At 50.6% G+C, this 20,625-nt stretch overlaps 1 protein-coding gene across 1 annotated transcript in view; it reads right to left on the minus strand.

Moving 5' to 3' along the window:
• Positions 1 to 20,625, minus strand: part of ARK2C (arkadia (RNF111) C-terminal like ring finger ubiquitin ligase 2C) — a 126,909-nt gene that overhangs the window by 92,445 nt on the left and 13,839 nt on the right. The gene's annotated exons all lie outside the window — the stretch shown is intronic.

The raw sequence follows: 20,625 nt of genomic DNA on the forward strand, positions 1-20,625 counted from the left end.
TGAACTTCCAATAAGCTTAGCCTGGAAAGGATGTTTTCGCTCAAGCACAAAGTCTCATGGAGGTCCAAGGAAGCAGATGAGGTCTAGAGCTGTAGTTTTCCACCATTTGTATGCATCACAATTACCCATGTAAAGTCTCAAACCCAATCTGAGATTCTAATCCATGGTTCTGGGGCCAGGCCCAGGAATCTGCATGTTTAACAAGCCCCTCCCAGTTGGGGGTGCTGCCTAGGCCACCACACTTGGAGACTCACTGGCCTCAGATGATTCTCAACTGTAACTGGGCAATCAGAATCAATGGAGGAAGGTGGTTCAAAGTACAAATGCCTGCACCACCCCACACCAACTGCAATGAATATCCAAAAGCAGAGCAGAGAAATTTGAATTGTCTCAAGCACTGAAGTGATTCTGACACTCAAGAAGGCTTGAGAACCATACCTTTAACCTAACATTCAAGGCATCTGGGCTCTGGTCTTGACTGAAGCACAAAGTCACAGGCTGCTGGTGGGGACACCAAAGCCAGTTTGGTAGAGTACGTTGCCAAAAGTCATATAAATACAACTTGTTTCATGCCAGAAGCTTTAGGCAATGTGGGTTTTAAGACCCAGGTTATAGTCCACCTCTTCACCGAGACAGCCTGATTATGAGGGCACAAGGCAATGGGTCCAGTAGACCCACCTATCGTTCAATAACCAATTCTACCCTGCCTCAAAGAACGTCAATGCAAGGCTTTGTCACAAATGAACAGAACCAGAGCCACTTCTTTTCCAAGAAGGAGACGGCTTCTTTTTCAGGTCACTACCATGGACAAATTGTTTCCTACCTCCCACACTGAACATGAATGCAGTCCTCCAATTTGTGCTCAGATTATTCTAAAAATCACTGAACTATTGACTTTTAAAGCAGATGGAAACCTCAGAGGTCATCTGGTCTACCCTATACCTGGAGAGCCAGGTATGACAGCCAGGATGGGAGGGGGAGCAGAATTGAACCAGTTAAATAAGAAGCTAAATATTTCACAAGGCTCTTGGAAAACCCCCAAAACTCTTCATCTGTAAGAAGAGATCCCACATCCCCCAGCAGATGGGCAGCCGGTAGGGGCTTTTCATCCACCCAACTCCAGTGTCTTCCTGTTGTGTTTGCTTTATGAGGTCCATAACGTTATTTTGCTTTGTGATTTTTTTTTCTTGGAAACTAAGTACACGATGAATTTCCTCTTGTGAATCTCAGGAGTCCAACAGGATGACTGGGCCCTAAGCCAGTGTTAGAAAATCTGTTCCTTCCAGCAAGACACAGAAGACCTTTCGCTAGACTTGGATTTTTGCTCAAGACTGTTTTGTTTGCTGTGGTTTCCCTAGTACCTAGCACAGCGCCGGACTTATGGCAGGCAATCCACATGTACGTGTTGAGTAAATAGATGAATGAGCATGTGAATGAATAAAAGAATGCACCTAATCTCAGGACTAGGAAGGTCAGAGAAAAAGCTTTCGTGGCGGAGCTACATTTAAGCCTTCCTCAAAAGAAACACCTTGCTCCCAAGTTTAAAACTTTTCAGAAACTCTACTATTCCTCTCAGCCATGACTCTGGTCTTTAAGGACCACTGCGCTGTGAAGAAGTTCTAGAAATTCTGCACTGCTAGGCACTGCCATTTACTAAGGGCAGAAGAAAACCAGTGAGCAACTCTCCATGACTCCTCACCAAGTTGTCTGGGCCTCATCATAAAATGAGTATCTGAGTGGGGTTATTTGGGAGAATGAGAAGTCCTCTGTGGGGGCTGGGCTGGGCTTGTGGAGAAGGGAAAGGTCATATTGTCAGCTGTTCCCAGCTGTCTCCCCCTAATCTGCCAGAGGGCTTAAGCCTATATCACAAGAGTTCTCTCTCTCTCTCTCTCTCTCTTTTTTTTTTTTTTTTTTTTTGTTTGAGATGGAGTTTCTCTCTTGTTGCCCAGACTGGAGTGCAATGGCGCAATCTCGGCTCACTGCAACCTCTGCCTCCTGGGTTCAAGCGATTCTCCTGCCTCAGCCTCCCGAGTAGCTGGGATTACAGACATGTGCCACCATGCCCGGCTAATTTTGTATTTTTAGTAGAGATGCAGTTTCTCCGTGTTGGTCAGGCTGGTCTCACACTCCCGACCTCAGGTGATCTGCCTGCCTCGGCCTCCCAAAGTGCTGGGATTACAAGTGTGAGCCACCGCACCTGGCCAAGAGTTATCTCTTAATTAGACCCCACTTTGCACTGATCCTCCATTGTCTGTTCACAAGATGTGGCTTTTCCTTCTCGGGATTTGAACTTCCTTCTGAGTGACCCCCATGTTTCCATCTCCTCTGCAGTCATTCCTACCCTTGCCCACACCCTCACTCTCATGCAAATCTAGCCACAAACCTGGAGCTTCCCTACTGAATGAGGATGTGGAAACCCAGCAGCAAAGTGAGATGTCCCACTTTGGGAGGCCGAGGCAGGCAGATCATGAAGTCAGGAGTTCAAGACCATCCTGGCCAACATTGTGAAACCCCATCTCTACTAAAAAATATAAAAATTAGCTGGGCATGGTGGCGTGTGTCTGTAATCCCAGCTACTGGAGAAGCTGAGGCATGAGAATCGCCTGAACCCAGGAGGCAGAGGTTGCAGTGAGCCAAGATCACAGCACTGCACTCCAGGCTGGGCAACAAAACAAGATTTGGTCTCAAAAAAAAAAAAAAAAAAGAAAAACAGTGAGATGTCCAAGATCACAAAATGAGAAAGTCACCCAGCCAGACCTCAGACTTGGGGCTCTGCATATCAAGAGCCAGATTCTTCGAGGCCAGGCACGGTGACTCACGCCTGTAATCCCAGCACTTTGGGAGGCCAAGGTGGGCAGATCACGAGGTCAGGAGATTGAGACCATCCTGGCTACTAACATGGTGAAACCCTGTCTCTACTAAAAAATACAAAAAATTAGCCGGGCGTGGTGGTGGGCGCCTGTAGTCCCAGCTACTTGGGAGGCTGAAGCAGGCGAATGGTGTGACCCGGGAACCAGAGCTTGCAGTGAACCAAGATCGCGCCACTGCACTCCAGCCTGTGACTCCATCTCAAAAGAAGAAAAAAAAAAAAAAAAAGCCAGATTCTTGTGAAGACATAGGTACATCTGTTCATTAGTGGAGAAGAGGCTCGTCCAGAGACTCCTAGAGACAGACATAGGTCATCCCAAAACAGACCTCCTGGACTCTTGACCCTGCGTGACCCTGAGTCAGGGAGTGTGGGGTGGGGACCACTGACTGGGGGCTTGGGTCTCTGAAGAGCCCACATGGGAGCCTCAAGGTCTGAGCTTAGGCCACTCCCTGCCATCCACACCCCCTCCCCTTCAGCCAGGTCAAGTTCCAAAGAGCAACTCTACTCTCCCTCCTCTAACAAGAAGGCAGCATGCTGCCTGGAGAGGACATGGCAGAGACACAGGAAACGGTGATCAAGCAGGAATATCGGGAGAACCAGAGACTTATAGGGAATTAGAAGCAAGGGAACTCCCAGAGTTCTGTTTCTCCTGTCACAGAGGAAGAAACAGAGCCCTGAGAGTCTAGGAGAGACCCAGCTGGGACCAGAGGGCCCGCTCTCCTGAGTCCTGGACCAGGGCTGTTTTCTACCCTGAAGTTCCAGTAAAGCTGGGCAGAGTCAGCTGCCTGCTGAGGCCCCAAGCCTCCTGCCCAGAGAGCAGGAGCCCAGAGATCCAGTGGACCTGACTCTTCTGGAGGTTCTATGCCCTCGGTGGCCGTGCGGTCCTCAGAAAAGGCCACCCTTCATCAGTATGTGAGCACAGATGGGCAGAGAGAGCCTCAGGACAGGAGTGTCCTGAGCAGCCATGTGAATCACCGAAGGAGAGGCTGCGGTGCCTCCAGCCTCGCTTTTGGCCACATCTGAAGAAAACAAAATCCAGCTATAAACCAATCCTAAAATCTAGGCATCAGGCAATAGATGTGAGGGCTTTTCCAGTTAGAGGGGTGGTGGCCTGAAATGACATGTCCAGTAGTCACCTCACCTGTGCACGTTCAGCATCGCGAAGGATCCTCTGGGGAGCCCACAAAATGAGCCCCTCTCCAGTTACTTGAGAATGCGTGTTCTATGACTTCAGAGCTTTTTTTTTTTTTTTTTTTTTTTGAAGCTTGTTAGACCACACCAAAACATGTTTTGTTTAATGTTGTTAACTTTCGTGAATTTTTGACCCAAGCAAACTTTTGGTTGGTAAAAAGTGCATGGGTGGAGGTGGGGAGGGCAGGGAGATCCCAGAAGACCTCTGTCCTCAGAAAAGCAGGTCAGGAGCCCGGCACAGTGGCTCACGGCTGTAATCCCAGCATTTTGGGAGGCTGAGGTGGGCAGATCACTTGAAGTCAGGAGTTCGAGACCAGCCTGGCCAACATGCAGAAATCCCAGCTCTACTAAAAATACAAAAATTAGCCGGGCATGGTAATCCCTGCCTATAACCCCAGCTACTCAGGAGGCTGATGCATGAGAACTGACTGAACCCAGGAAGCAGAGGTTGCAGTGAACCGAGATTGCGCGACTGCACTCCAGCCTGGAGGGCACAGAGAGACTCTCTCTCTAAAACAAAACAAAACAAAAGAAAGAAAGAAAGAAAAAAGAAAGAAAAGCGAGGTCAGGAGGAAGCAGAGTCAGGGCCTCAGACCCACTGAAAGGTGACTCTGGAGGTCACACCGTCAACGGTGGCCCCTACAAATTCATGTGACCACCTCAATTCTGCTCAGAAGGTCCAAGGAGACCCAACCTAAAAAAGTATGTTTCCTGCCCTCAAGGAGCTTATAGTCAGCTGGGACTACAAGTCCAGCTCACTATGACAGTGAGAATCTTAGCTCCTCAAGCAGCCCACAAGTCTCCCATGGGCAGGGCTGTGACTTGACAACTGCTCTCCTCCGTGTCCCCTCCCCTGGGCCCATGACAGAGCTGTACACTGAGTGGACATCAACCAGCACACAGGAGGGAGGTGGGAGGTTTGCAGGAGTGAATCAGGGATCCAGAGACCACAGGGTGCATCCTGATTTGTGGATGTCTCAAGTGAAGTAGCCCTGAAGCCCTGGAGAAGTCAAGAAAGGGCACAGTCCCCAGGCAGGCATATGCCCCTGATGGTTGGAGAACTGCAAACAACAGCAGCTCTGGCTGGGGGCACTGTGGTGTGTTGCTTCCTCTGCAGCCAAAAGAGGTAGAAGAATTAAGAGTGCTGCTCATTTTCAGGGCTACGTCCAAAGCCCAGAGAAGGAGGGATGTTCTTGGCTGACAACACAGTAAAGCCACATTCATTTAGACTCCAGTGATTTAGGCTGTGTTGTCATTCCCATTTATTCAGTCTGCAAGTACTTATTGAGCACTTATTAAGTTCAGCACTGGGCCAGACACTGGGGATATAGCAGTGAACAAATCAGGCAAAACTCATGCCATTGAGAGCTTCCATTCTGGTAGCAGCAGAGGCTGGTCTGGCTCTAACTCTACACTGTTTCTGTGGGCGTGGAAAGATCTCTGTGGACTCCACACAAGAGCCCCGGGGTCTGTCTGATTCTTTGCCACTATCCCTCCCTGTGATCTTTTCTCCCCTTTGGAACTCAGTTTCCATATCTGAAAATGGAAGGACTGAGTGAACACACCTCTAAGGTTCCTCTTGGCTCTCGTATGTTGTGCTTCTAGAATTTAAGGAACAGGACTAGAGGGAAGTGCAGAAAAGAGAAACTTGTCAAGCACTTGGAGCACGTATACTTAAGTGCCATTCAACTGATGTGGTTATCGCAGGGCATTATTCTTTGTTCACTGAAGCAAGTTCCCAAAGTTTCATTGGCTAAGGCCAAGATACCGTACGTTTGGAAATAGCAAAGCTTTGAGGCTCTCATTAGTCAAAACGAGTGAGGCTTGGCTGTGCCACTATTTGGGTGGTTTCTATGCTGTTCTTCAGGGTTTTCAGAAACAGAAAACTCTTGAGGCCCAGAGAGGGCTTCCAGGATGAAATTCTTGGCTTTGCTAATGAGTGAGCCAAACCCCTTGAAGTGTGCACACACACCTCCCCTCAACACGCTCTCCCCTCAACTGGGATAAAGCAGGCATCTTATCAAAAGTCTGTTATTCCTTTTAGGGGTGTCCTGAAACACTCACCTAGCAGGACCTGAGACAGTAAACCGAGGCCTAAGAAATCTCAGTTAGAAACCAGCTTTCTTGCAAAAACCCTGAAGGGAAAGCCCTGCCTCCCCGAGAATCCATTCCAAAGGCCTGCCAGGGCCCACCTCATGGCCTGGTGGAGAAAAGATTGACCTTGAATCAGCGACTGCCCCTTGAACCAGTTGTCACCTTGGGCTTGCCCCTAAGCCCAGAGCCTGGGCACCCCATTACACTCCCATATGAGTGGGGCTTGTGGCAGGAGGCCTTTAGCAGGCCAGCTCCAGCCCAATTCGAGCTCCATTTTGCTTGCCATATGTAAATGCCTTTGAAATCCTCAGAGGACATAAATGAGCTATTATCTTCAATGCTGCCCTATTTCTTAATTTCTGTAAGTGGGGAAACGGGGCATGAAGTAGATAATAGGATCATGGAAATTTGATCTGAAAGGGATCTTCCAGAGCATATCGCCCAACCCCCTGATTTGCTAGTGCAGGAAGCTAAGGTCAGGGGGGATCAGAGACCCACTCACTCAGGAGCGCACAGCCAGCAGCAATGGGTGGTGACCTGCAGCAGCTGCTGGTTCCCACCTGGGGAGGAGACAGGACTTGGCACCCAGGCCAGTGCCCTGCACCCTGAGTGGGGTAGGCTCTTCCCCAGATGGCCAGCTTGCTTCATGCTCCTGCCATAATCATGTATATTGAATGACAGTACTGAGAAGAACATTAACAGAGATCAAGAGGACCAAATGGAATGAGCATGACCATCTTTGAAAGCATCCAAAAGAAACTGTGGAGAAGAACCGTGTAGCCAGGCACAGGAGGGGAGGAAGCCTTGCTTTGCACTGTGGCCACTGTCCACCATTTTTTGGACACTGAATCATGTGCCTGCCACACTCAGTTAAATATCAATGTACATATATGATGCATATGTATAATAGATTGACACAGATATAAACACAGACATATGTAATGATTTCTATATTATTATAAACATATGGAATGAGTATGTTCTTTTTTGGAAGAGCAAGGCTACACGGATTCAGTTGAAATTTCACTTTGGAGAGTAAGGTTGAGAGTTCATCTTTGTCTTTCATTTTCCCATCTGGAGCTGGGGTGAAGCCCAGCTTAGAGCACCCAAAGGCTCTAAGGAGTTTCAAAAGGTATTACTAGAAAAGAGTCGGTATGGTCTCAAGGAGCTAAAAAAAAAAAAAAAAATTTTTTTTACACTGGGCATCAGGAAAAATGTGCTCACAACCCAGCTAGCAACATGATCTTGGGCAAGTTCCCAGCTGCTCACTGAGAAGTTAGCTGGAGTCTTAAACCTTTTCTAGTTGTAGAAAATGTAATATTCTAGTTCCTTCAAGTGCAGTGTTCTGTGGACGTCCATTTGGAAAGCTTGGGAAAGCTATGGAAAGTCGCTTGCTGTGGGGCTGACGCCCGGCCTCTGGGCCACAGCTCCTCCACAGCTCTGTCGTCCCCAGGAGGCCCTCTGCTGAACACCCCAAGGCGGAACAGGCAGGACTCCACACACCTGCCTTGTGTGCCCAGGCATACTAGAGGGCAGGGGGGCCTGCGGGAGGGAAGTGGTGAAGGCAGACCAGGGACCCCACCATAGCACCCCACCCCCTGGCCCCCAGGGAAGAGTTGACTGATTTACTAATGCGGGGGTCTTTTGCCTGGGGCTCCCTGGTGCTTCAGCCCCAAAAGAGAGGAGAGGAGAAGAGGGAGGGGCAGTCTGGAAGACAGGGGTTGCCATGGAAATGTCTTTCAGCAAAGGACACAAGCAACCTGGGCCTCCAGGGTCTGTTTGTAAATGAGGTGTATGGAATTCCAATTGCATTTTCCTCAGGAACCCTGAGTTCCCAGGATAGCCCACAGAGGCAGTAAAACTGCTTGTCCAGCAGGGCCTAGCCTCCAATTTTGAGCACTGTTGCAGGGGAGCACCCTCTGTGTTCCTCTATGGCTGGCCACAAACACATGATCTCCCTCCTCTGTGCCCAGCAGCAGGAGTGAAGACCTCCAACACCCTCAGCACCCTTGGTGGAGACTGAGGACTCTGTGCGGGAGAGGAGGAAGCCCTTGAATGAACCACACTGCCAGGAGAGAGGACAGCTCTGTTTGGAGGAATGAGCGGGAAGGCCTTCAATGGGCCCATTGCATGGACTTGTGATGCATCTCAGGGTATTCTGGACCTAGAGTGCTCCTCAACTGAAACGCTGGACATGATGACTATGGTAGAGACCTTGAGATGTCTCCCAATATCCTTCTTCCTCTCATTCTTAGCTGGTACATGGATATTTGGAATAAAGATCCTTTTCCAGCTTCCCTTGCAGCTAAGTGTGACCCTGTGACTAAAATCTGTCCATTCAGATTTAAGTGAAAATGTCACATGCAATTTCTAGGAAGTGCCTTCATTTCACAAGGCATCCCCATCCCATCCTCTTTTGGCTGGAATGCAGACATAAGAGCTGGAGAGTTAGCAGCCATCTTGGGCCATGTATGACTTTGAAAAGGGAAGTCATGAATGGCAGAACAGTAAGTAGAAGGAGCCTGGGTCCTTGCCACTAAGGGGCACCACACCATCCCTGGATTGCTACCTCCAGACCTCTTCCTGAACATGTGAGAGAAATAAACTGCAGATTTTAAACAAAACAGAATCCTAGCTCATACTTGGGCTTTCAGATGGAGTCCGTGGCTCTCAGGCTTCAGTTCTCACATTCTCTTGGCTCTCTATCTCCAACTCCACCAGTCAGCTCGCTATTCCCAGCACAAGCCATGAGCCCTGGCCTCTAAGATGCTACTCTCTCCACTGAAAACCCTTTTCTCACTCTACCTGGCTAACTCCCCATCAGTGGTTAGGTCCCCTTCATGTGCCACCTGCTCAGGAGGCCTTTGCCTGACCCTGGAACCAGCTGAAATCCCACCTGTGCCTTCCCACAGCTGCCTACACACCCCCTTTGTCGTATTCATCGTTTTGTGAACTGCTTACATAAGATCCCTCTCTCCCAGCAGACAGACCATAACCCCACAGGCAGGGAACAGCCCACCTGGTCCACCCGGAATCCCTGGGCCTGGCATCACGCAGAAACTGCCATGTGGAAGCTCAGATTGTCAGACTGAATTGAATTGCATTGTTCTAGCTTCTAACATCTTCCTCTCATGGGAGCCCCGTGAAGGAAGTGGATGCTACTGCCTCTCTTTTTACAGGGAGGACAACCAAATCCTGGGAAGGGGAAGTGACTTGCCCGAGCTTTGTGTCTGCTCAGTGCCAGGACTAGAGCCTAGCTCTCTTGACCCACACAGCAGCACGGACAAAGGGGTAGAAGACCTGGGGCTCTGTGGGGACGAGAGTCTGGAGGTGTGACTGAGAGAGTCTCTCCTCTCACTGTGGTCTTTCTTTAAGTCAAAAGCACATTTCTTGTGAAGCTGCTCTGAGCAGACCCTCCTCTAGGCACCGGGACACAGTGATAACCAAGGCGTGTGTCACTCTGCCCATGGGTTTCTCTCTGAGCGTGTGAGAAGGAAGGGGTGAGGAGCTGGTCAGGGTACGGACAAGAAGGAGAGGAAGGGGTGTTCCTGGGGGTCTGGAACCTGTCGGTAAGGGCCAGAGGCTCTGGGCTTTGGGGAGAGGGGTGAGCTCATTCTATGGGCCCAGGTGACAATGACCTCTCCTTTCTCTGCAGCCACCGCACCTGGAGGCCAGAGCTGCAGGAGTTGAGGAAGGTCAGAGAGGGAGGCTGAGGCCACTCCAGAGCTCCATAGCTTTCTTCAGGGGAGGAGCGAGTGGGTTACCTTTCGGATCCGCTTCAGGCTTCATAATTGCCGTGGCCTCATTTTACGTGATTCCCATTCCTGGAGGGCAGCTCTGAGGTCCGCAGAGCCCATCCTGTGGCTGGGTGTGCTATGTGCGTTCCTGCCTCTGCCATCCTTCACTCATTCACTTGCTCACACTAGGTCCTGCTCCCCATGTACCCGGATCCTCTCAGACAGGGAGGCCTCCCCTTCCTGGAGCCCGCTGCCCTGTCCATCCCAGCCTGAGCAAAACATGCCCCTTTCCCTGGACGCTTGCAGCCCTCACAGGGGGTCCCGCTCCTGGGGCCTGCATGACTCATCCTAGCTGTGGTTTGAGTTGTGCACCCTGAAAAGATAGGTTGATGTCCTAATCCCCAGTACCTGTGAGTGTGACTTTATTTGGAAATAGGGTCTTTGAAGATGTGATCAAGTTCAGATGAGGTCATACTGGATGAGGGTGGCCCTAATACAATGTCATGATAGGCCATGTAGAGACACTGAGACACTGTGACAACAGAGGCAGAGACAGGAGTAATGCGGCTGCAAGCCAGGGAGCCCCAAGGACTGTGACTGCCAGCAACCCCCAGAAGAGAGGAGAGACGGAAGGAATCTTCCCTGGCGCCTTCAGAAGAGACAGCTGGCCCCGCGGACAGCTTGATTGCAGCCTCCTAGCCTCCAGCACCGTGAGAGAACACATCTGTTGTATAAAGCCACCCAGCGTGTACTATTTTGTCACAGCAGCCACAGAAGCCAACAGACCCCTCATCAGAGGCAATTCCTGCCTCCCTAACTGGAGGGTGACTCCCAGGCATCTGGAGGCATCCCGCTATCCTCTGCGCCCCAGGCCTCGAGCCCAGTGCCCCACAGTAAGAGGTGATAGAGACGGACTGGTGGCCTGACCAAGGGCCCTGAGACCCCCAGTGGTTCCTTCACAATCACCCGGGATTCTGCAAAGGAGATCAAGAAATTCTCATCCCACCGCCACTTCTGCCAGCACAGCTCACCCAAATCAGGCCACACTGCTGTTCTCTTGCCTGACACCCTGTTCTTTATTTCTGATCCTCAGCACTTTTCACGATTTCATATTGACTTGTGGATCATTTGCTTACTCTCAGTTACCTCCACTAGATTCTAAGCTCCACAAAGGCAGGGACCACCTGGGCTCTGTTCACTACAGTCTAGGCATGGCTGGAGCAGTGCTTGGTACTTAATAAATGCTGGGTACTGACCATGGTTACCACTGGGGAAGAGACCTGGGGCGCGAGGGTGAGGTGGGAGGAACAGGAGAGAAATTTACTATTCAGCGAGGAGTCCTTCATATTGTTTATATTTTTCCTATGTGCATTTTTTCCTCTGTAATGATAAAATAACCAGTTCATACTTGAAATTCACAAATACATAAAAATACAGATTCCTACCTCAGAAAGGTAGATCTGGTGTAGGGCCTGGGAATGTGGATTTTGCAAGCTCCCCAGGTAGCCCAAATGACAGGTGGGGGAGTTGGACGATGCCACTTGTCCCACACCTGAACTCAGCACTACAATGCAGGGTACACACCATGCCTTTCCAGCTGGGGCTCCATCTGACTCCAAAGGAAGCCTCTTTAACCTCTGGAGTTTCTGTTTTCCCTGAATGTAATGCCTCTGTCTCTTGCACCATGCCTGAGTGAGACCAACATCTAGAATTGAGACAGGAAGTCACAGGGAGAAGAAGTGACATGGTGGGAGGAGCAGATGACAATGCCATCAGAAGGGCTTTGGGGAGGTGGAGTCCTGGAAGAGGGTGCTAAGCCCCAGGCACCCTCTCAACCTTCAGCTGCCTGTGTCTGGGAATGGACATGTGGGAACCCATGATGGAATCTGAATACTCCCTTCTGTGTGTTCAGAGTGAGTACTTTGATCTGGAGGCAAGAAGTATCCCCACCGCGCCTGCCCAGGACAACGGAGGCAAGAATCAACTGCTGGGATCTGCGGGGCTCTCTCTCTCTCTGCCCTCAGGCTCAGGGCTCTGGTAAATATCACGCTGACAGCAAGGCTCTTTCTGAGTGCCAGGCATAAAATAAGCACCTCCCCACCCCCACTCCAGCATCACCACCCTTTTACCCTGCGCTATATTTGCAGCATGGCACATGTCACCTCTGATGTGCTACCTATTGGCCTGCTTCTTTGCTGTCTGCCTTCCCCACTAGAATGCAAGCTTCATAAAATGAGGTGATTGTTCAATGCTGCATCCCCAGCGCCTAGAACACACCTGGAACAGAGTCGGCTGGTCACTAGATTGACATTTGCAGAATGAATGAATGAATGAATGGACAATAGGGCAATTTCTTTTCCAGCTTCTGCATAGCACAGAGTAAGGGCTTAATTAATACTTCAGTAGTCAATAAAGGAGAGAATAAGGGAAGAAAGGTGGAGGTTTGGGCCAGGGGCCTGCATGGAGCCAAGTTTGTCCTGGCCAAGGGCCGAGGGCCATGGGAATGCTGCCAAGGACCAGACCGGTGCCTTGGCCCAGCAGCCCCATCCCTCAGCCATGCCTCCACCCACTACAGAGGCCCGTCTGCATCAGCGTCATCATCACCATTGTCGTCATCATCATCCACGGCAGTCACATACCCAATGTGGCAGGGCCATACTGGATATTTAAGAGTCCTGCAGGCACAGGGGCACCATATGAGGCTTTGGATCATGTGCAAAGCTGGGTTTGGAGAAGGTCTTGAGGGGCATGTGTGCACATGACAGGTGGAGAGATGGAGAGGAGCCAGAGCTCTGCCAGAAAGCCAGGCGGGCACTGAGTTCGGAGGCAGCCCAGGGCACTTAGAGATTGTGGCTGCTGGAGGAGCAAGAAGAGAAGGAGAGGCCAGCATTCCTGGAGGTTCCCAAGTGTCTGGAAAAATAGGCGGTCCTCAGATAGGCACAGATGGGAGCTGGGACCGCTGGTTTGGGGAGGGAAGGAACGTTGAGAAAGTCAGTGTTTTTTCTAGAATATTAGACTGGGGCACTTCTGTCCTTTCTAAGGCTTTCAGACAGCAAGTATCTCCTGTGATCCTCACCAGAGTCCAGAGAACGAGGCTGAAGGAGAATCTTCATCCCATAGAACCAGTGAGGAGCCTGAAGCCCCAAGAGAGGAGAACCAGGCTGGTCCTCCTTAGAGGGACCTCGGGACTTCTGATCCCCTCAGACGTGTTCATCCTGACTTCTTGGGTGTGAGCCACCGTGTTAAAAAATATTAAAGGCAGCCCGGGCCTGGTGGCTCATGCCTGTAATCAAAGCACTTTGGGAGGCCAAAGTGGGTAGATTACCTGAGGTCAGGAGTTCCAGACCAGCCTGGCCAATATGGTGAAACCCCATCTCTACTAAAAATACAAAAATTAGCCAGGAGTGGTGGCAGGTGCCTGTATTCATAGCTACTCAGGAGGCTGAGGCAAGAGAATCACTTGAACCTGGGAGGTGGAGGTTTCAGTGAGTCGAGATTGCACCACTGCACTCCAGCCCGGGCGATAGAGTGAGACTCAGTCTCAAAAAAAAAAAAAAAATATATATATATATATATACACATATATATATATAAAGCAAGATGAAGGAGGATGTCTATGGTGAAAAAGAAACCTAGGTCTCATAAATCACAAACTTGGCACTGATGTGTGTCTTTAAGGAGTCAATAGATTTACTTATAGGCCCCAAAGCTTTGTATATGGAGCACACACAAAATTAATGCCAAATGTCAGCAGCCCTTAGAGGCCACCTACTGCACAGCAGACCATCACTTTATGAACCACTAAAAGATTTTTAAGAGGCAATTAAACTAGGACAAACTGTCATTTATAAGGCGCATCCCAGTTTCCAAGATGTGAAATGTGAAAGCGCATACATCTTAGAATGGTGCTGATGCTGTGGCTGACAGGGCTGGTACAGTCTTTGAAAACCCTAGAGAGGATCAGGCAGAGACCCTGGAGATATTCTAACCAGCTCTCAAGTCTCTTGTAAAGGTTTCTCAAGTTCGGCCTCTAAGGGAGCTGAGAACTCCATCTTGTCAGCAGCACTGTTGGGTTTGGGCGCCTATGGGCCTTGATCCTGTGTCTTCCGATCTGTGCTTCGTGCATGAGGACCCCCCCCCATCATTATAGCCTGAGTGTGTGCATGGGCCCTGGCAGTGTACAAACCTGCATCAGTTAATCACTCTAACGCTGGGAGGTGTGTCCAATTCTGCCCACACTTGTAGAGCTGGCATGTGAGGCCAGACCCCCAATCCCTGGCCCAGCAAAACTCCCCTACATCATAGCTACCTCCTTCAAGAGGTGTCCCGTGTCTCTGGTGCTGGCGTCTCTGCTAACACACATGCCCTTCCCTGGACCTTCGCTGGACATAGTGACTACGATGTGGGAAGAAATGAAACAATTCATAAATTTGGGCAAAAGGAAGAGAGAAGTGGGGAGCCTGGTGAACACTGTGGCTCCTGCCTTCCTGGTTTAGAGTGAGAGTAGAGACTGAGATGTGGGGAGCTTGTCTTCTCCCCCGCTGAGTGATCTTGGCCAAGTCCCTTCCTCTCCCTGTAAAATGAGGGGGTGGGCTAAATATCTTTGAGGTCCCTTCCAGGCTTCCAATAAAACCCTGAGAGCTGGGTCTTGGTGAACGGGAGGCAGAGTTACCTAGGGCCCAGCCAGGCCACCCCACCGCAAGCCCCTGCTACTCCATCTCCCAACCCCAGGTCTCTGGGTCCTCGACATGGGCTGTCTGTATCTGGTTATCTCTTCTGGAGGGCCTGTTTCCTTTCCCTTCTCAGAGCAAGGACCCGAGGCAGCAGCATGGGAGGGGGCCACAATGCTGTGGGAAGGAGCCAGAGTCCTGGTCCCCTGCCTGCCAGCAGCATGCGTCTCCGGGGCCCCGTCACTCCCACTCTCTGACTTTCAGAGTCCTCCCACATGCTTCCATTTGTAGAGGGATGGAGTGGGATTAAGGGTTTTTAGGTAACATCCCTTACCAGTGACAGTGGGGTAGCGGACGGGGAGCAAACTATCATTCATTGAGTGCCTACGACCTGCCAGGCACCTGTGCTAAAAGCTACACAGATCTCTTCACTCCCACAGCAACCCTGTCAGGAGGTCACAGACCCTTGCTCTCACCCAGCAGCCTGACTCACGGCCCAGACATTGCACGGGGTGCTTTCCATGGACTCTGGCCGAATCTCCCCAACAATCCCTGGAGGAGGTCACGATGACATCCCCATCTCTCAGATGAGAAAAGCGAGGCACCAAGAGGTTAAATATCTTGCCCAAGGATGTGCAGCTTTCATTCAGTGTCTACTGTTCAGCACACCCTGGACTGAGCACTTCACAGACATCATCTCATTTTTAGATCTAACATTCCACTATAGTCTTTTGGATAAGATGGAAAACGCAGGCTAGTCACGAGACAGGAAGATTTGTAATGAGATGAGTAATCACATCCAATCACCACAGGCCGGCAGTTTGACACCAACTTGGAGGATGGCTTCTCACTTCCTACCTTGGGGATGTCTTTGTCTATGTGGGTGAAGCCATGGAGGGCATGCTAGTCCCACTCACAGTGCCACTTATGCAAGAAGGATAGACAAAGGAGGAGCTTCACCCAGAATCAATGTAAGACCTGACATGTGGGTTCTAAGCACCAACTGAGGCAGAGATGACCTACTGAGGGCTCCCCCATTATCTGTTCTCTCCTTCTGCGGTAATACAACCCCTGAATTTAGCTGAGCACATGGCCTTCAGTATATAAGACTTCTCAGCCTCCTTTACAGCTAAGGGTGGTTACATGACCCAGTTTAGCCAATGGGGTATGAGTTGGGGTGACTTGTGCAAGCTGTATCACGCTCTTTCTGACCTTTCCCTTCTTCCTCCATCTTGATGCTTGGAAAGTGGACAAAGGTGTGAACCATCCTGGACCATGCAGAAAAGAGCCACACCCTAGGGAGGGTGGAGCAACAAGAGAGGAGGCATCTGAGTCCTTGACATTGAGCACCGCTCTAGGCTGTTCTGAGAGTTGCTATCCCTTTAAGTCACCTTTATTTTGCATCTCTATTACCACAGCCAAACTTACATCTGACCCAATAAACCTACTCCACTAGGCTGGGACATGATAGTCTCTGTAGCAGGTGTTATCAGATATGGGAGCTCTGGTCCACATAAATTAAGATTGGGACAGGATGATGTGTACCCAAAATAGCCAATGCAAACTGAGGCTACATTAACAAAACTGTAGCTTCTAGGTGGGGAAAGAGTCTAATGGAGTCCATACTGACTGCCTTCCCATTTTATGGGCTTTGACCAGGTGGAGTTCATCAAGGTAAGCCTCCTGGATAGGATCCAAGGCCCCTGAGGAGAAGGGGGGCCTGGAGGGTTCCCAAATGTCTCCAGCAGAGCCCTGCAAAGGCTGTCAAGAACCAATGGTGGGGAAGGGAAGGCCAAGGCCTGGGAGGCAGAGGACAGGGCTACCATCCTGGGAGTGACAGGGTCTGCCAGGCCACTAGGGCAGAAAGACTCCGTTGCATTCTGAAGGCTATTCACTCCAGAGGCTCCCAGGAAATATACCCACCCTTAGGAGAAAAACTGCCTGGGTGCAGTTTTTCTGTAAGTAAGGCGGACCTCTTCATCACCTCGTATTCTTGGGTACTGCATCCCAACACAGACCGATAGATTTACCATTTGCTGAGGCTGCAATGTTTGTGTGCAGTGGATTCAGGTAACCAGGCCCTGCCCCCACGCTGGGACTCTGCCTCAGGTCATGGAAAGAGCATGAGCTTGGGGTCCAAGCTGGACTTAAACCTAGGCCTCTGTTTCCAGGCCATGTAACTGAGAACTGCCTAAGTTATCTTTCAGTTGGGTTTAATAAAAAAATAACTCAAAGATCAACGTCAGAGGACAAAGAGATGATGCCTACAAAGCCCCCGATGTATCCCTCATGAGCTGATGTTTCTGTCCTGCTTAGCAGGAAGGGGCTGGGCGGCTGAGGGAGGACAATGGCAGGGCGGCTCTGCAGGTGCAAGGAGACAGCCTTGGCAAAGCTTACCATGTGGCTCAAGGACCCAATCTCTTTAGCTTTTTGCTCGGGTCTATTATTTGCCAGCTCTTCCTCTTGTCTTTTTCTGCTCAGATATCCAGGGAAGGGGCACCTTTGCTTGGAACTGGGTGCATCTGAAGGGAACTGCTCCAGCCTATCTCACAGCCCATCCTTGCCCCCAGGCCTCAAACTCCAGACTGGAGGGAAGTCCCAAGCTCCACTCACAGAGGCGGTGACTCTGTAGGGCTAGGTCATCTGTATTTTAACAAGCTTCCAGATGATTCTAACTCAGTGTCCACTCCAGTGGGAAGCTCCTTGGCAGGGAGATCTTCTGGGGCCTCCCCCCAGCAGAGAAGATTGTGCATCCCTGCCTCCCTCCCCGGCTCTGCGGACTGGCACACCTGCCAGGCAGCCCCTCTGCCGCACGTGAGCTCTGGGGTCTGCCTGCTCGGGGAGCTCCCGGCCCTCTGGTCTCAGCGCTGCTGGCATCTGCCATGATTTATGGCTGCACCTCCTGCACACACACCGGGGGCAGAGGGACTCGGCACACTGTTCACAAATTAAATCCGGCCCTCCTCTCCTCCCAGGTAATGCACCCATCTGATGATGAAAGCGCTTATAAACAGCTATCGTCAAATTAATCTTGATGTCAGAGAAATAATAGCGGCCGTAAATAAGACTGAGTGTGCCTGGCTCGCCAGCTTGTTAGGACACTTTATAAAGCAGGACAGCGATATCAGTATCATATGGTCTCTTTCATTCCCCCAGTGTGACAGCTGAGCACTAGCTAAGGAGTCTCTCAGCTACTGATGACCTCGGCCAGGTGTCAGTGCCACCAGCGAGGGTGGCAGGAGGAACGCCACCAGAGAGAGCTGCCGGCCATTTCCTGGCCCTGCTGCTTCTTCCTCCACCTCTGCCCAAACTGTTCCTGTAACTGCTGCCGGGGTTCTTGGGGTTGGGGTTGCTCCCAGCCATGCTCGCCCCTCTTGACGCCCCTTGTGTGACCCCCATACCTCAGCGCTCCCTTCTCTCATGCTCTACTGACATGGACCTCACGCTTCCATCCCAGCTGAAGACTCAACTCCTCCAGGAAGCCCTCCTAGGCCACACGGCATCCAAACAGAGCTTTGTGACACTTGTTTTCTCCATCATAATGGGGAGCACAGCAAATCAGCTGTGGCCTGGTACCACAGACCCAGGCTCTGCAGCTGGCCTGCACATGTGGACACACTCATACACATGGTGTTTTTCTGGATAAGGCCTCCATCTCCTGTTGAAATATTGTTTGAATTCAGCGATGGTGGGGTAGGGGCTTCATAGGGGCACAGGTGACATGTCAGAGAAAAGAAGGGGAAAGGAGTCCCTTCTGGAAACATTTAAGCCTGTATTTCTGTGGCTATGTATCATGGGGTGTGCATGTGTGTACACGTATGTGAGTGGTGAGTGGTATGAGTCTGTGCGCGTATTGGCACGTGGAATGTGGGTGTGTATATGTACTGTGTATTCTCATCTAATACAGATGCGTATGTGTAAATGAATGCATGCTGCTGTTATAACGGTATGTGAACTGTGGATGAACGTGTAAATGCATATTGCATGGGGCCCACAGTGGGATGGGCATGTGTCAGGGTGACCATCTGGGTGCACGATGATGTGAGCGTCAGGTGCTGGTGGATCGTGGGCAGCGCATCACATGTAGCTGTGGGTTACTGGGCAAGAGGTGCCCAACTAGATAGGCAAGAAACTCCACTTCGAGGAATCTGGACAAGGTCATAAATGTAAGATAGAAGGTGGGAAGGAAGGCCCTAAGCTGAATAGGGCTTTGGCACAGGGCAGGTGCCCTCAGTGGCAGAGAGCCCTCTCCAGAGCTATGACCACTGGCAGCTTCCCCTGGCTGGCCAGCAAAAATACCACTGGGAATGAGAGGCCGGCTCACCGCTGACCTCCCTCTAGAGTCTTCTCTAGAGTAGGTGCTATGACTTGAATGTTTGTGTCCTCTCAAAATTCATATGTTGAATCTTAACCCCCAACGTGATGGTGTTAAAAGATGGGGCCTTCGGGAAGTGGCTCGATTCTAAGGGTGAAGTGCTCATGAATGGAATTAGTGCCGTTATAAGAGAGGCCCCAGAGGAGTCCCTCTCACCATCTGCCACGCAAGGTTACAGCAAAAAGACAGCCATCTAGGAGGTGGACTCTCACCCGCAACAAACCTGCTGGCACCTTGAGCTTGGATTCCCAGCCTCCAGTACACTGGGAAACAAACTTCTGTTATTTGTAAGCCACCCGGTCTATGGCATTTTCTTATTGTAGTTCAAATGTACTAAGATACTGGGTAAAGATGGCACTCTGGGAGGAAGACTATGGTGGGAAGTAATTCAGGCAGTCACCATCCATGAGTTCCCTTTTATGGCCCTTTCTCAGTCTCCCTACCTCTGCAGTATAAGGGAGTTCCTTCTGGCCGGTCTTGAGCTAAATGACCCAGTTCCCAGGCCAGCATTCCCAAACTGTGTTCCATGCAACCAAGTTCAAGGTATGCTTCTAGAAATCACACACACACACACATACACACACACACACACAGAGAGAGAGAGAGAGAGAGAGAGAGAGAGTTCTGTGGTCAGATAGCTTTGGGAAATGCTGCTAAAGCAAAACCAAAGGGCTCTCTTGGTTGCAGGACTTATCAGGGACTTTAATTTGCTAATACACACTGGGACTCTCCAAAACTGGGATATAGTGTGTAGTGTTTCCAAACTGTTGGAATATGTAACCTTTCTGCATAAACAACTTTTAACAGCTCAAGAGGCCCTGATGCTTGCTTGGACAGTGTGGAAAATGCTGCCCTAAGCCCCTACTTCAAGGGTCAGTCCCACCCCTGTGTCTTCCAGGAGGTCTCCCAGATACCACACCACTCTGCTCTTTTCTCTGAAGTTTCCCACCCTCCCAACAGTAGCCCATGGCACCTCTTCCTTTGGAGGTAACTGTCCCAGCATTGCTTCACCAGAGTCTGTTGAAACTCCTGCCTCGCTTTCTTGCAGCCTCAGCCCTTAGCTCAGGACATACAGAGGTTCTGAATAGACTATGTGCACTTGATTCTTGACAAAAGACAATCAACCACCAGCAACGCTGGCCAATAGGCAAAGCTGCCATGTTGAAAAGGAGGGCCGACAAAGCCCCAGCTTCCCTGCAGTCCCTCAGCCCCCCAGCTCCCTGTCCCGGTGACCCCTCTGCATGACTCTCCTTCTCAGCCTGCCCTTCCCCTCCCCTCACCCCCGCAATCCCTTAGCCCACAACACCCTCACCCCACCTCTTCCTGGGCAACAAGATCCTTTACGACTCACCCAAGCATCAGCTACCCCAGGCATTGCCCTCCCCAAGATGTTTCCCGCAGGCTAAGAGAACACCCAGCACATACCTTAGGGCCATGATCTTCCTGTGTCTGTCTGTTTCCCACGAGGCTCAGTATTTTTAGGGCAGGCAAAGTACTTAGGAGGGTGCCTGGCACAGAGTAAGTGCTACGTGTGCATCTGCTACTGCTCTTATGGTTATTATTATTATCCTTGTGTCCTCCATGCCTGCGCGGGGCCTGGTCCAACACAGGTGCTCAGTGCGTATGCGTTAGATGAGCTGAACAAAACCATGATCAAATTTGAGCCTCACTATCACCCTGCTGGGGGAC

The sequence above is a fragment of the Macaca mulatta genome, chromosome 18, assembly GCF_049350105.2.
Source record: "Macaca mulatta isolate MMU2019108-1 chromosome 18, T2T-MMU8v2.0, whole genome shotgun sequence".
Classification (NCBI taxonomy): Eukaryota; Metazoa; Chordata; class Mammalia; order Primates; family Cercopithecidae; genus Macaca; species Macaca mulatta.